This window comes from Cervus elaphus, chromosome X (assembly GCF_910594005.1).
Source record: "Cervus elaphus chromosome X, mCerEla1.1, whole genome shotgun sequence".
In the NCBI taxonomy this organism is placed as follows: Eukaryota; Metazoa; Chordata; class Mammalia; order Artiodactyla; family Cervidae; genus Cervus; species Cervus elaphus.
In genome coordinates this window covers 116,823,983-116,838,572 of record NC_057848.1, presented here as the reverse complement: position 1 = coordinate 116,838,572, position 14,590 = coordinate 116,823,983, and the positions used below count along the sequence as shown (strand labels likewise).

The 14,590-nt window shown below is 39.7% G+C and overlaps 1 protein-coding gene across 3 annotated transcripts in view; it reads left to right on the top strand.

Annotated features, from left to right (window-relative positions):
• Positions 1–14,590, top strand: part of SLC9A7 (solute carrier family 9 member A7) — a 157,159-nt gene that overhangs the window by 25,592 nt on the left and 116,977 nt on the right. The gene's annotated exons all lie outside the window — the stretch shown is intronic.

Sequence of the window (14,590 nt, the reverse complement as noted above, 5' to 3'; positions counted from 1 at the left end):
AAAAGACCCTGATGCTGGGAAAGATTGAAGGCCAGAGGAGAAGGGGACAACAGAGGATGAGATGGTTGGATGGCATTACTGACTCGATGGACATGAGTTTGAGTAAGCTCTGGGAGCTGGTGATGGATAGGGAAGCCTGGCGTGCTGTAGTCCATGGGGTCGCAGAGTGTCGGACACGACTGAGCAACTGAACTGAACTGATAGAATTCTCTAGTTCCTGCCCAAATGCCTACTGGTATTTTTATTGGGATAGTGTTGAAATAATAAACAATGTGAGAAGAATGATTTTTAGAATGTTGATTCTTCTTTTTTAAGTACCTCCTATGCCTTTGCAGTTTTCAATACTCTTGTGTTCTTCAGGAATATTTCTGAGTTTTCCTCTTCAGTTGTGCACATTTCTTATACCTAGGTAATTTACATTTTTGTTACTATTATATTAATAAATGAGATCTTCTTGTCCATTATGTCTTTAAACTGTATTATTGTTCTGGAATGCTTTTGTTTTAAATTTGTGTGCTGCTAAATAACTTCAGTTGTGTTCGATTTTTGGCTACCCTGTGGACTGTAGCTTACCAGGCTCCTCTGTCCAAGGGATTCTCTGGGAAAGAATACTGGAGTGGGTTGCCGTGCCCTTCTCCAGGGGATCTTCCTGACCCAGGGATTGAACCTGCGTCTCTTATATCTCCTGCACTGACAGGTGAATTCTTTACCACTAGCACCACCTGGGAAGCCCTATTTAAATTTGGTTAGCCACATTATTTTTTATTTTCATTACTTTCATTTCCATAGTCCAGGATAGTTCCTGAAAATTATCAAAGGCTTTTTAGTATATTTCTGCCTTGAAATGAAGTATTGTGTTGGCCAAAAATATCATTTGGGTTTTTTCCTATGAGGAAAACCCCCAACAAGCTTTTTGGCCAATCCAGTATCTTGAAAATTAATGTAAAAAATCGAAGTACTGAAAATGGCTTAGGGCTTCTAGTGTGATTGTTAGTAATGGTGGATTTATCTTAAGGTTTGAAGGCAGAGAAGGCTGAATCCAGAATGCATTTTGCTATTGATTTGGTGGAGGCTGGCTTGGAATCCTGAAATCAAATGTGTTAGAGATACACTGAATATTTTGGCTAATTGTTGAATGGTAAGTTGTGAAAATTCATATTTGGCCAAGACCAAACCAAAATATCACCATCTTAGAATTAACCTGAGTTCCGTATATCTGATATTCTCTTCAGGGATGCATTGTTACTGCAATTTTATTAGAAATGTCAGTCATCATATTTTCAAAATTTGACATTACAGAGTATAATTTCTCAGCACTGTCAGCTGCTAGATTTCATGAGAGTTCATTACGTCAGATGTGTGTGACACCAAAGAGATAACTTGCAATTAAATACAACTCTAGAAGTTTGATTTTGTGTTATTAATACATGCTCAGTTGTTTCGGTCATGTCAGATTCTTTGTGACCCTATGGACTGTAGCCCGTCAGGCTCCTCTGTCCAGGAGTTCTCCAGGCAAGAATACTGGAATGGGTTGCCATGCCCTCCAGGGAATTTTTCCAACCCAGGGATCCAACCCATGTCTTTTATGTCTCCTGAACTGGCAGGCAAGTTCTTTACCACTCGCACTACCTGGGAAGCCCTTGTGGTATTAATGGTACCAAACGGATTAGAATTATAACCTAATGTCTGCTATTCTATTTTGTGTTGTTACTTAAGGTTTTAGATATTTGTTGACTTAACCACATATATTATTTTTCCTTAAGTTATTTAGCAATTGCCCTGTTCATTCAACAAACATTCACTGTCTGTTTACCTATTTATTTCTTAATAATATATTCCTTTTTAAAAGTCACATTTATTGAGGTATAGTTTACATACAGTAAAATTCACTTCTTTTACATATACAGTCCAGTGAGTTCCCCCCCCCCCCCACACCCTTGTGTGATCACCACCAAAATCAAGGTATAGAACGTCCATCCCTCCACAGAGTCCTCATGAACCTTTCCAGGCCATGCCTTACCTCCTTCTATCCCAGCCCTCAGCAACTACTGATCTATTTGCTGTCCCTATAGTTTTGCCTTTTCTAAAACTTCAGCTGAATGAAGTCATATATTAGCTACCGTTTTATGTCTAGCTTCTTTTGCTTAGCATAATATTTTTGCAGCTCTGTGTATATCTCTAGTCTGTTCCTTTGTTATTACTGAGCAGTATTCCATTGCATGGGTGTATCAGGGTTTACTTGCATATTCATCATTTGTTGAACATTTGGGTTTTTTTCAGTTCTGGGTATTATAAATAAAAGCTACTATGAACATTTGTCTACACATCTTTGTGTGGGCATGTTTTTTTCATTTCTGTTGGATAAATACTCAAGAGTGAGATTTCTGGGTTGTATGGTAAGTGGATATATAACGTTAGAAAAACTTGACAACCTTTTTCAAAGGGACTAAACATTTTGCATTTCCTGCATCAGTGTGGAACATTGCCCTACAGCCTTACCAATTTTTGTTACTTAGGAATTTTCAGTTTTAGCCATCCTAGTGTGAAGTGGTATCTCATTGTTTTAACTTGCATCTGTCTCCCCATTGATTAGTGATGTGAAACTTCTTGTGTTTATTTGCCATCCATATACCTTGTTTGGTGCACTGTTCATATTTTTGGCCCATTTTAAAACTTTTTTGGGGTCTTCTTGTTGAGTTGTGCTTTTATATTTTCTGGGTACAAATTCTTTATCAAATAAGAAGCTTGCAGTTTTTCTCCCTGTTTGTGGCTTGTCTTTCATTTCCTTAGCAATGTCTTTTGAAGAGTAGAAGTTTTAAATTTTTGATCAAGTCTAATTTGCCAGTTTTTCCTTTTATGGTTTGTACTTTTTGTGTCCATCTTAATACATTCTTAATGAGTTAACTTTTGTATATAAAATCAACAGCTCTCACAGTTATTAATCAGCATTTATTCTTGATTCTGTTAAATAAAGAAAGAGACTGGTAGAATTTCTACATACAAAAGCACATAAGGCTATCTGTACTCCACATGACAAATAGGTTTTATAATAAATATAAAAGACATGCCTTGTTTATATTACTTACATTGATATGCTAGTCACATGTGATGACGTTCTATATATTTGTTATGCTCTGATCATTGGTCACTAGCAGTAAAAAAAAATACCCACTACTCCCCATTGCAGGAGATGAGACGTTCAGTTACTTCTGAAGACTGAAGCTGATTTTTGCCTCAGTCAAACTTCAGGACATCCTTAATTTATTTTGATTAGTTCCTTGCTATTTTGGTATTGTCTATTAATGACAGATTTCAGTCTTTCCCTAGAGAGACCCAAGTAAACCCAACCATGATTTTCACAAAATTAAGTCGTGTATTGACTAGCCCAGTATTTGTGGCTATTTATTGTACAGAGACACAGACCTTCCTCACAAAGACTGCTGTGGGAGTGCTGTGTGCAGGGGGTTATTAAGAAATTAGCTTTATGATCCCTCTGGAGCTGCTTCTTCCTCCTCTGGGAATCAAAAGAGTGGTTTGGATTAGGCTTGTAGTCTTTAACATTTCATGTGGGTTCTCACTGCCATCCAGACACTGAGAGTTTTAAAATGACATAGCATCCCTTCACTGTAGCAGAATAATTGTGACCGAGCTTTATTAGTTGCTTAAATGCAGTTAATATTTTGCCCAGTTTTTCAGGTTTAAGAGACTATGTTGTGGTGCCAGGCAGTGGGAAAAGGAAATAAAGATAAGGGTTCTGCCCCCAGGGAGTTAACACCAAGTGGAACACAGTGCGCCAAAAGCTGAATCAGGCTATGTGGCTGAGGTTAGGGCATGTGGGGATAAAGGTAGGTCATAATACAGGAAACACAGGAACATAATACAGGGAACAGATTGTGGATCTCAATTGCCCTTTGGGAGTTCTGAGGCTCTATTCTGTTAAAAGATTGGTGAATATTTGTGAGCAGCACACACAAAGGCTTGGGTTGATTTAGATCTGCCTGAAGAATGATTTTGGTTTCCCATACTTGGTGTGTTTGAAAACAGTTAAGATAATTGGGGGATATTGTGCCTGCCTCAGTTGTTGTATGGAGTTGTACCTGGCTGGGGGAACTGTCAGTTGGCCTGTGGACCTTTGGCCTACAGAGGACAGTATCAAAAGTCTGATGGGAAAAGGGGCTGTGGCATCTCAACAAGACCCACAGACATCTTGGCTCCCACTGTGGCAGTCACTCACCACCTGTGTGAGTGAGGGGACAGAAGAATTGTGCACTTGGATGACTTCTGGGCCTCTCGTGGAGATGAAGCTGCTGTGCCTGATGTATTTCCTGTCCCACATCCTTTTCTAAAGGGATTCCCAGGTGACTCAGTGATAAAGAAACTGCCTGCCAATGCTGGAGATGCAGGAGACATGGGTTTGATCCCTGGGTTGGGAAAATCCCCTGGAGGAGGAAATGGCAACCCACTCCAGTATTCTTACCTGGAAAATCCCATGGACAGAGGAGCCTGGTGGGATACAATCCCTGGGGTCACAAAAAATCAGACGTGACTGAGCACATGCGCGCACGTGCGCGCGCACGCACACACACACATTCTTCTCTAAAGCTAAGTAAATATTGTATTAACTGAAAGCCTGTTTGTGTCTTGGGAGTCTTATTGCCAGCTTAAACCCATCACTGCAGCTTCACTGCTACCTGGGAATGAGAGATTAGTGAGACGAGCTGGGGAGATGTCTCTAGAGCGGTTGTGTTGGGGATGAGGAGGACCTGAATCAGGGTTATAGCAAGGAGAAGATGAGAATAGTGAATATCTGTACCCATGATGGCCACTGAGACTTCTGTTAGCAGTTCTGGCAAGTGGTCTGAGAGAGCAGAACTCCATCTACAGCTCTGATGAAAGGTCTAAATGGGGTCGGAGCTCTTCCTAGTTGTGTGAGCACTTTCATTTCATTAGTTTTACTTTTTAAAAATTTAATAAGCCGTGCTTCATATGTGCCAAGTACTATTCTAGGCACTTGGTATTCACTCACTTAATTCCTCATAACAATCCAATACTGCTTATCATTTACTGATGGGAAAATTGAGGTGCAAAGAAGTAAAGTGGCTTGCTTGATGCCATCCAGCCTAGCAAACAGTAAAGCTGAGATTTGAACCCAGGCATTCTGGCTCCAGAATCTGTGCTCTGAACTGTTTCAATTCCTCTAACTTCTCTTCTGCATTCTTCCTCGTAGCAAATGAATGGAATTATTTTTTTTTAATGTCATCATTGATAACTGAGTCAGTAGGCTCATGTGGGTTACAGCTGCACAGAGTTGTAATTGGGCACTTTCTGGGGAGCATGGATTCCTTATGATTTTGGATGCATGTAGCAGTGGGCAGTAGCTTACAGTGAGCAATAGCTAGCAGTGAGCAGTGATTGGAAGCGAGACCTTAGTTCCCTGACTGGGAATTGAACCCTAGTTACTTGGGTGGAAACCAGGAATCCAAACTGCTAGACCATAGGGGCCAGTGGCTAGAATCTAAATCCCCAGTCCTTGTCTACCTTGAAAGGAGGAATCTGACAAGGAGACAGAAGGTATAGAGGAAAGTGGAGTATTTATTAGAAAAGCAGAGTATATGTGGAAAGACTCATGGGTGAACTCAGTGAAAGAGTCATAAGAGTGACATCTTGGGAATATTTAAACCTTTATAAGGGGCAGTCTTCTGTGCCTTTATCTTCTTCTTGGCCAGTTGTCTTGCTTTGACCCTGTGGTTAATTTGTCTCAGGACATTCCCTTGGGTGCGCACACATCTCTCAGTCAAGATGGACTTCATCACAAAGGCATATGGGAGGAAAATAGCAAGACTTTCTATGGTCTGGTATCTCCTGACCTTTTAAAATAATTATTTTTTAATTGGGGGATAATTGCTTTACAATATTCTGTTGGTTTCTGCCATACATCAACATGAATCAGCCATAGATATGCACATGTTCCCTCTCTCCTGAACCTCCCTCCCATTTTCAGTCCCATCCCACCCTTCTAGGTTGTCACAGAGCCCTGATTTGAGCTCCCGGCACCATCCCTTGCCTTTTTGACCCTTTGAAGGCTTTGGCGCGTGTGTCATGTCTCCCTTGCCCCAAGGGTGGGAAATGTATGACCTCTTGATCTTCGAACAGCCCCTCTCTGTTCCTCCCGTAAAAGTGTCCAGTGTCTGGTTATCCACACTATTCCTGTTGTTTTTTATGTGGGAGTGCAGATCTCAAAATGTAGATAGGAGTTTAGTCATAAATATGTAGCCTGGAGCCCATTTGTCTTTTGCTTTGGGAAATGTAAACAGGGGGCTGGTAGTGAATGTTTGGCCTGGAGTCCATCTCTTCCCCCCCCAAAAAAGTATGAACAGAGGGGCAGATGTAAATATGTAGCCTGGAGCCTATCTATCTCCTGCCTCACTTACACAGTGCATGGGTGAGGGGAGCACCTATCTTTTGGCTTGTACCCCTGTCCTGCTACCAGGAAAGGCTTGTACTACAGTTGTAGGGTCTTACTTCATATCTTTTGACAGCCCCTTCCTCAGAGCTCCTCTTGGCATCATTTGCAGGGCTTATGGCTGTGATGCTCCTGCTTTGCCTCCCTTGTAGCGGAGTGAGGGAGTTTGCTCTGGGAGGAAACCCAGGTAAGGTCTGAGTAACGGGTGTGCACTTGGGGCTCTCTCAGGGCTTCAGACATTGCTCTGTTGAAGGTTTGTTTTGCCTTTTCTTGCGAGAAATCTCATCATTAATACATGGACTGCCCCACCCAGGCCCTTCAGTCACAGCAAAGAAAGCAAATTGTTCCAAGATGAGCCCTATGTGCGTGTACACAGTTGCTCAGTCGTACGTGATTCTGTGTGACCCTGTGGACTGTAGCCCACCAGGCCCCTCTGTCCATGGGACTTTCCAGGCAAGAATACTGGAACGGGCTGCCATTTCCTTCTCCAAGGAATCTTCCAGACCCAGGGTTTGAACCCCAGTCTCCTGCATTGACAGATTCTTTGCCACTGAGCCACTGGGGAAGCCTCTAATAATATAGTATAATATAATATAATATAATTAATATAATATAACCTCTCACATCAAGTCCTCCACTTATGTGTAGTAGTGATTTATGTATTTTATTCATCTGTCATTGCTAGGTGGGTAGATTGAATGTGACTTTTTCATCATGATTTTTATTCTTTGCTACAAAGCAGTGATAGGCCAACACTGCAAGCAGCCAGATGTTTTACCCCAGCACTCCAGTTTCCTCTCACTGCTGGCTAAGCAGGGGCTGCTAAAGTATACTGTCGAGTGAAAACAAAACCCCACAGAACCTAAGAGTTGAGAGTTATGTTTTATTTCAAGACTTTACTGAGGACTATAGCCTGGGAGTCAGATATGACTTGAACATGTGCACACGCGTACACACACACACACACATTTCTGTGTATGGGAAGATGCAGGAGTCTATGCTCATTGATAACATCAAATTATTCCTTTGATATGTGTCTTAACTATTTAGGGCCAGTACCCTGTTTCTCCCCCATCCTGAATTCTCCTCAGGGTGGCTTCACTGGCTCATGGCTTGATGGTCGGCAAAATTTAGGTACTTGAATGGCAGGCAACATTCTTTTGTTTATTTTTTTACTGAAATGACAGACAACATTTTTTTCCACAGTACTGTTCAAGTTGTTGGTATTTTCATTGTCCTATTTTGTACCAAATGAAGCATGACACATCCCACTCTATGACTGAAGCTGTGACAGTTGTTTCTGTGTGGTGGCCTAAAATGACAGAAGGTTACTGCTTACTGTGGGAGAATCTTCTGGGGTTCCCCCTCCACGACACACCTCTGCTTTAAGCCCAGAGCAGAATTTGTGTATGGCATCTAATAAATTGCAGTCTTATTGTTATAATGACCTGCAGGCACAAAGAAGGAGTAACTTTGTCATATAAAGTTTTAAAGCACTCAGATCACCTACTTAGTGCTATTTTTCATGTTTTTATTGATAGAAATGCCTGTGAAAAGGACTTTGTGATCAGCATCTGTCTCTTACTGCTTACTCTCTTTAATACTCCATTTCTTTGTGCCTAATGCTTGAATTAAATGTCATAAATGAGGTTGATAAAACTCTTCTTGCCTCACTGAATTTTAGTTTTTGCAACTAATCTTCAAGTAATTTAGGTAACTAAGATTTGGGGCAGAAACAATTCTTACTTGCACATAAAATTACTATATTATGTTCCTTTTTTTCTGCCAATAATTCTTACTAGCTAGATTAACTAACATTGTCACAAAGTGTTTTTTTAAGCCTTAGATCACTGCATTTATATTTACAAAAGCTATGAACAAACAGACATTTCTCCCTTATTAGGAGGACTTGCACACAGATGTTTAAACATTAAGGTAGTGATGATTCTAAACATAATTAAACTCTTTTAAGTTAAGGCTTTAGGCTTGTTTTGAAACCTGTATTCACAGGTTACTCATGTGTGGAACACCTTTGCACTTTGTAGCGAAGTACCACTAAGACTGTTATTGGTCTTGGTACGCTGTCACCCACTCCTTCACAAAAAAATCAGAGGCAATTTTTTCATAAAATACAGGATCATCAAAAATAGATTTTTGGTTTATCAACCCTTAGTCTAGAATAAAAAACCCATGTTTATTCTAGTATTTGTGCAATTCATAGTCCAAACCATGAAATTATATGCTGATTGAGAATGTAGGAAGTAGAATAGAAAAAAATGCCTCTTGTTGGTCACCAATTGCTTTCACTAACTGTACTTAGCACAATATATAATCATCTTCTCTTTGTTTACTTTTTTATTGGCTACTCCTCCCTACTCATGCTTGACTGCAAGGTCCCTAAAGGCAAAGTTCTTGATTACTTCATTCATGATGACTGAAATACTGGCTTCATGAGAGTCTCCATAGTCTGCAATGAGTTGAATGGTGATGCGTGGGGATGGAAATACCTTTTCTCATCCTGGCCCTTCACTTTGGAATCCAAGCTGTGTCGTGATACTAACAATAATTTAAAACTGTGAGGCATCTGAAGATGACTTTGTGCGAAGTTGAATTTTGAAGCAAGCTTGCTTATTTCTTGGAAGCTTAGTGGATAATTTTAAAGAAAGAGAAACATTTGTTTCTAGCTGTGGAGGCCAGAGAAACCATAGGCTGAGGGAAGTGCTGTTTTCCCTCAGTCTCCTGTTATCTTGCAGCTCTGATTTCTATCCATGGTAACATGACCTAGGTGAACTATTTGCATCTTTGAAAATTCCACTCTTCTGCTAGCTGATTAGAGTGGTAAAATGGAAACACATCTTGTGTGTTCTCTATCATCCTGGAGAATTATTAATAACATCTCTTTCTGGCAGTTCTCACTGAGTAATTTCATTTTAGAAGTGAAAAGTGTATTATCTCTTGGAACATTTTAACCTAAGCAGGCTATTATATTAAATTCTCTTAAGAATGAAAGTTATTTCCTAGAATTTTGTAAGATCAACTCAAAGTTAGATCACATTATATCCTCAAATAGGATCAGTAAGATAATTGACACAGTTAGACAATATATTTTAAAAGCACTGTTAATTCATTGTATGTATTTGAACCAGAGCTAATCATCTTGTGGCCATGTGGTTTGAAGTCCTTTCCTCAATCTGTTTGTTCTTAAGTTTGAGTTTTCTTGTACCAGGAGACCTCATCTTTAACATCCATTTATATGATGCTTAATCACTTTTGGGAGAGATTTTGCTCTGGGAATTCAGGATATAGTCTTGACAGTCTGACTATGTAGGTGGTTTTGCTTTGATACATCATCTCAGAGATCCCCAGGGTTTAATTGGATGATGAGATTGGATGATGGCATTAGCTGAGATTCCCTTCTTTTCTATTTTCCTTGTCTTCCTTTTTTCCCCCTCTGTCTTTCCCCCTTTTCCCCTCTCTGCCAATGCTGTGAGAGAACTCTTGGAGGACAGCATTACCAGGATGATAGCAAAGTGAATGAGGGCCACTCCAGGGTGTTGAATAGGATGAGTGTTTATGTGTGAGGGGCATTTGGTGGTAGGAAGTGAAATTGGAGAGGTGACAGATGCCAGGTCTCTGTGGGCCTTGAATGCCATGTTAAGGAGATTGGACTTCTTTTTCTGTAGGTGATGAAGTCACTGAAGAATTTTAAGCAGGGCTATGGCGTGACTGCTTCTCTGGTAGCTCAGGTAAAGAATCCACAGGAGACCCAGGTTTGATCCCTGGGTTAGGAAGATCCCCTGAAGGAAATAGCAAAACCACTCCAGTATTCTTGCCTAGGAAATCCCATGGACAGAGGAGCCTGGAGGGCTATAGTCCATGGAGTTGCAAAGAGTTGGACACGACTGAATCACCACCACCGTGGCATGACTGGCTTTATTTGTGATTCAGAGAAACTAGTCTGGTGGTAGTTGGGGAATGTATGATGGTTGAGGAGCCAGATTAGAAGCAGAGAGAAAAGTTAATAAATTATTGTGGAAAGTTCAGGCAGGAGATTTGAACCAAAGTAATATTAGTAAGTTGAACTACTAACTCATTATGATGAGCAGGAAGAGTGAGTGCTTCAGTTATAGAGTTGGCAGGACTGGAAAAGGATAGAATGTGGAGGTGATGAGGTGCCCCTCAGTGGTACCAAGCTTTTGTGCTTGACTCAAGTAATTGCTCAAGTGCTTGAACCAGAGTTGCTTTCTTAGGAAACTCTTGTTTGTGAATTTAGAACCTCTCTTTAGCAGGCAAGAATATACAAATCAAGATCTTTTTTAAAAAATAACAATATCTTTACAACTGACACACTTGGAAACTGTAGTTTATAGAGCTTTTAAGTAACCAGCTATTCAGGTCCTCAGCAATGATCTTAGTCATGTTGGTCATTCATCCTGCTTGTGTCAGAAGCCTGGCTGAAAATTTTAGAATTTGAGAATGTTCTTAAGGAATATGTAATTTATTAATTCTTGAAAACGTAATTTCAGGACTTCCCTGGTGGTCCAGTGGTTAAGAATCCACCTGCCAATGCAGGGCACATCGGTTTGATCCCTGATTCAGGAAGGTCTCGCATGCCACAGGAACACTAAGCCCATGCACCATGGTTGATGAGCCTGTGGGTAAATGACAACCCCTGAGTCCATGTGTAGCTACTTCTGAAGCCGGTGTCCCTAGAGCCCATGCTCAGCAACAAGAGAAGCTATCACAGTGAGAAGTCCATGTGCCATAACTAGAGAGTAGTCCCTGCTCCCTACAACTAGGCAAAGCCCACCTGCAGTGACAAAGACCCAGAATAGCCAAAAATATTAATAACTTCATCCTAAAACACAAGGAAATAAAAGATTGGACCATATTATTTTGCCCTGAAGTAGGGTTTTGCAGGTGGTGGTAGTGGTAAAGAACCTGCCCACCAGTGCAGGAGACATAGAGACATGGGTTTGATCCCTGAGTGGGGAAGATCACCTGGAGAAAGCCATGGCAACCCACTCCAGTATTCTTGCCTGGATAATTCCATGGACAGAGGAGCCTGGTGGGCTACAGTCTATGGGGTCACAAAGAGTCAGACACTACTGAAGTGATTTAGCATGCACATGCACATTCTACCCCCAGAGTTGTCCCTATAGAATCAAACTGACATCATGTCTTTAGTTTTGTCTGAGGACTACTTATATGTGGAATGCCCTAAGTCTATTGTTGACCTTAGTGGCTCTCTTCCTCTCAATTTCCAGAAAGACCCTGACACAGATTCTTCTAAGAGCAAAGGACCAACAAAATAATTTTTTAACTTATCAACCTTTAGGCTAGATAGGGCTTTCTTGATGCCTCAGACGGTAAAGAATCCACCTGCAATGTGGGAGACCTGGGTTCAATCCCTGGGTTAGGAAGATCCCCTGGAGAAGGGCATGGCCACCCACTCCAGTATTCTTGCCTGGAGAATCCCCTTGGGCAGAGACGCCTGGTGGGCTACAATCCATGGGGTCACAAAGAGTCGGACACAACTGAGCGACTAAGCACAGCACAGGTTAGATAGAATAGGAAACTCATGCTTATTCTCATGTTTTCCACTTTGCTCTTGTCAGCAACAAGCGCAGAATTTTAAGCTTATTTTCTATGGTTTTCCTCAGGTGAATTTTTCTTTTTTTGATTATGGATTTTTTTCTGTTCTTAATGTATTCATTCATCTTTTAACTTTATTTATATTTTTACTTCAAGTTATTTTAATCAGTTGGATATATATTAAATTATGTTCTTTTAGGAGAATGAAGATTTTGAGTGACCCTACATCAGTATTTATTAGGTTATTTAAGAAGAAGACTGTTTAGACTTCTTTGAACAGTATTTTTTCTCAGTGACATTAAAGTAACACTTTATTACCCAAACATAATAGAAATTAATCAGAGAACTATTAGGGCAATTTTTGTGGTACTAAGTGGGATTCCTTGTTACTTGGCCCTTTGTATAATTACTGTCTATTATATATATATATATATCCATTTTATATTACTTGGAGTACCTTTTGAGTATTTTCTAGTAGTAGGGACTGTAACTGCAGCTTTGCTTTTTGATGATATAAATCCTGTCTGCAGTGCTCAAGAATGTGATACCTCCTTCCCAATTATTTCATTATTTTGGGGGGAAATGCAATTAGATTATTCTAGTGACCACTTTGGCATAACTCATGACCAAATGTCCAGGGCGGAGAACCAGGACTAATTTTTTTTTTTTTAAGTTATCATTTGTTTATTTTACAGCTGTATAAAAAGTTAAATGTTATATCCACATTGTGTCTTTACAGTTTATTTTCTTTTTTGTTGCTTTAAGCTCTTTTTTTCCTTCTGGTATTATTGAGATAAAATTGACACACATCACTGTATAAGTTTAAGGCATACAGCATAATTATTTGGCTCATGGAATAATTAAACATTCATCATGTCATATAAATACAAAATTGAAGAAATAGAAAATTTTTTTCTTGTAATGAGAACTCTTAGATATACTCCCTTAATAACTTTCATATATAAAATACAACAGTGTTAATTATATTTATCACGTTGCACATTAATTACATCCCTGATAATTATTTGTCTTATAACTGGAAATTTTTGCCTTTTGACTACCTGTATCAAATTCCACTTCCTCTCCCCTGCCCGCCTCTGGTAAGCACAAATCTGTTCTCTTTTTCTATGAGTTTGCTTATGTTTGAAGTATAATTGACCTACAACACTATGTTAGTTCTTGTTACACAATGTAACAGTTTAATATTTTTATACATTTCAATGTGATCAGCACCATAATTCTAGTCACTGTCTTTAACCAGATGAGGATATATAATTATTGATGGATAGAAAAGATGTGGTTTTATATATATATATATTTTAATATATTGTGTGTGTGTATATATATATATATATGGAAAGGAGAGAACCGTATGGATGAAATGTACAATGAAATATGCAATGTTTGTATTATATATATATATATATATGGAAAGGAGAGAATCATATGGATGAAATGTACAATGTGGGGAATACAGGCCTAGGGTTTTTGTTTTGTGTTTGTCCTGGGCAGCTCTTATCTTTTTGGTCAGACTTCTGGCTTTGTCTGGAAGTCAACGGACTTCAGGACAAGGTGGTTCTCCCTTTCCCCAGGAACTGGAATAAGAAACAGGAAAAAAAAGAAAAAGAAATTGAGAAAAACTAAACCATAATCAAAACAACTTCAAATTGGGTTTGAAAGTCAGTTGGAAATTATTTGCCTGTTGATATCAGAGTCATCCCTTCCTGTTTGGTTATAAATCAATTTCCTGTTGCTGGGTAATTTGAATGAGAAGAATTAGTGCCTTCACAATAGGCTTAGATCTCTTGCAGTTTGATATTTTAAGTGTTTTTCAGGGTGAGTCAGTGGGGAGTTTGAGAGCAGATTTGGGCAAGGTAGTTACTTCCCCTCCTCTGCTTCCTTAGCACTTGCCTCTACTGCAGCTCTCCTGCCCTGTGCTAGAGCATCTTGTCCTATTGAGTAGGATCCTGCCTTAGGCATCTCAGGGCTTCAGCATCCAGTGGCTGAGTAATGCAGGCAATTGGGAGTCCTTTCTTGGCTGCTTTCCATTTGTTACGAGCTGCAGTTACTCTAAAAATAAGCATATGTTACCAGAAGTTACTGGAAGGCAGAGCCCTCTAAGGCCCTGCAAATGTTCACTTAACCAGTTAGCCACTTGGAGATGTATTGTGCATACAGTTCTATTCATATGCACACTGGCTTAGGAGTCAGAAGTCTTGGGTCTGAGTCTTTGCTTCACTCTTCAATACCCATCTGTACTTGAGCAGACCACTTACTATTTGTAGATCCCAGCATTTTGATTTACAAAGTAAGGCTAATATGTGCCCTGCCTACCTTGAAGGGCTTTTGCTAGGAGTAATATTAAGTAGTGTATGTGTGAAGACTTCTCAAGGCTGAAAAATAGATTCTATGTGACATTTGTCATTCTTAACTAACCAAGGATTAATGGAAATTTGATTAGATCCAGAACTTTTATTCCTGGACTCATATTTTAATTTTAGGATCAGTGAATCACACTATAGTTATTAACAA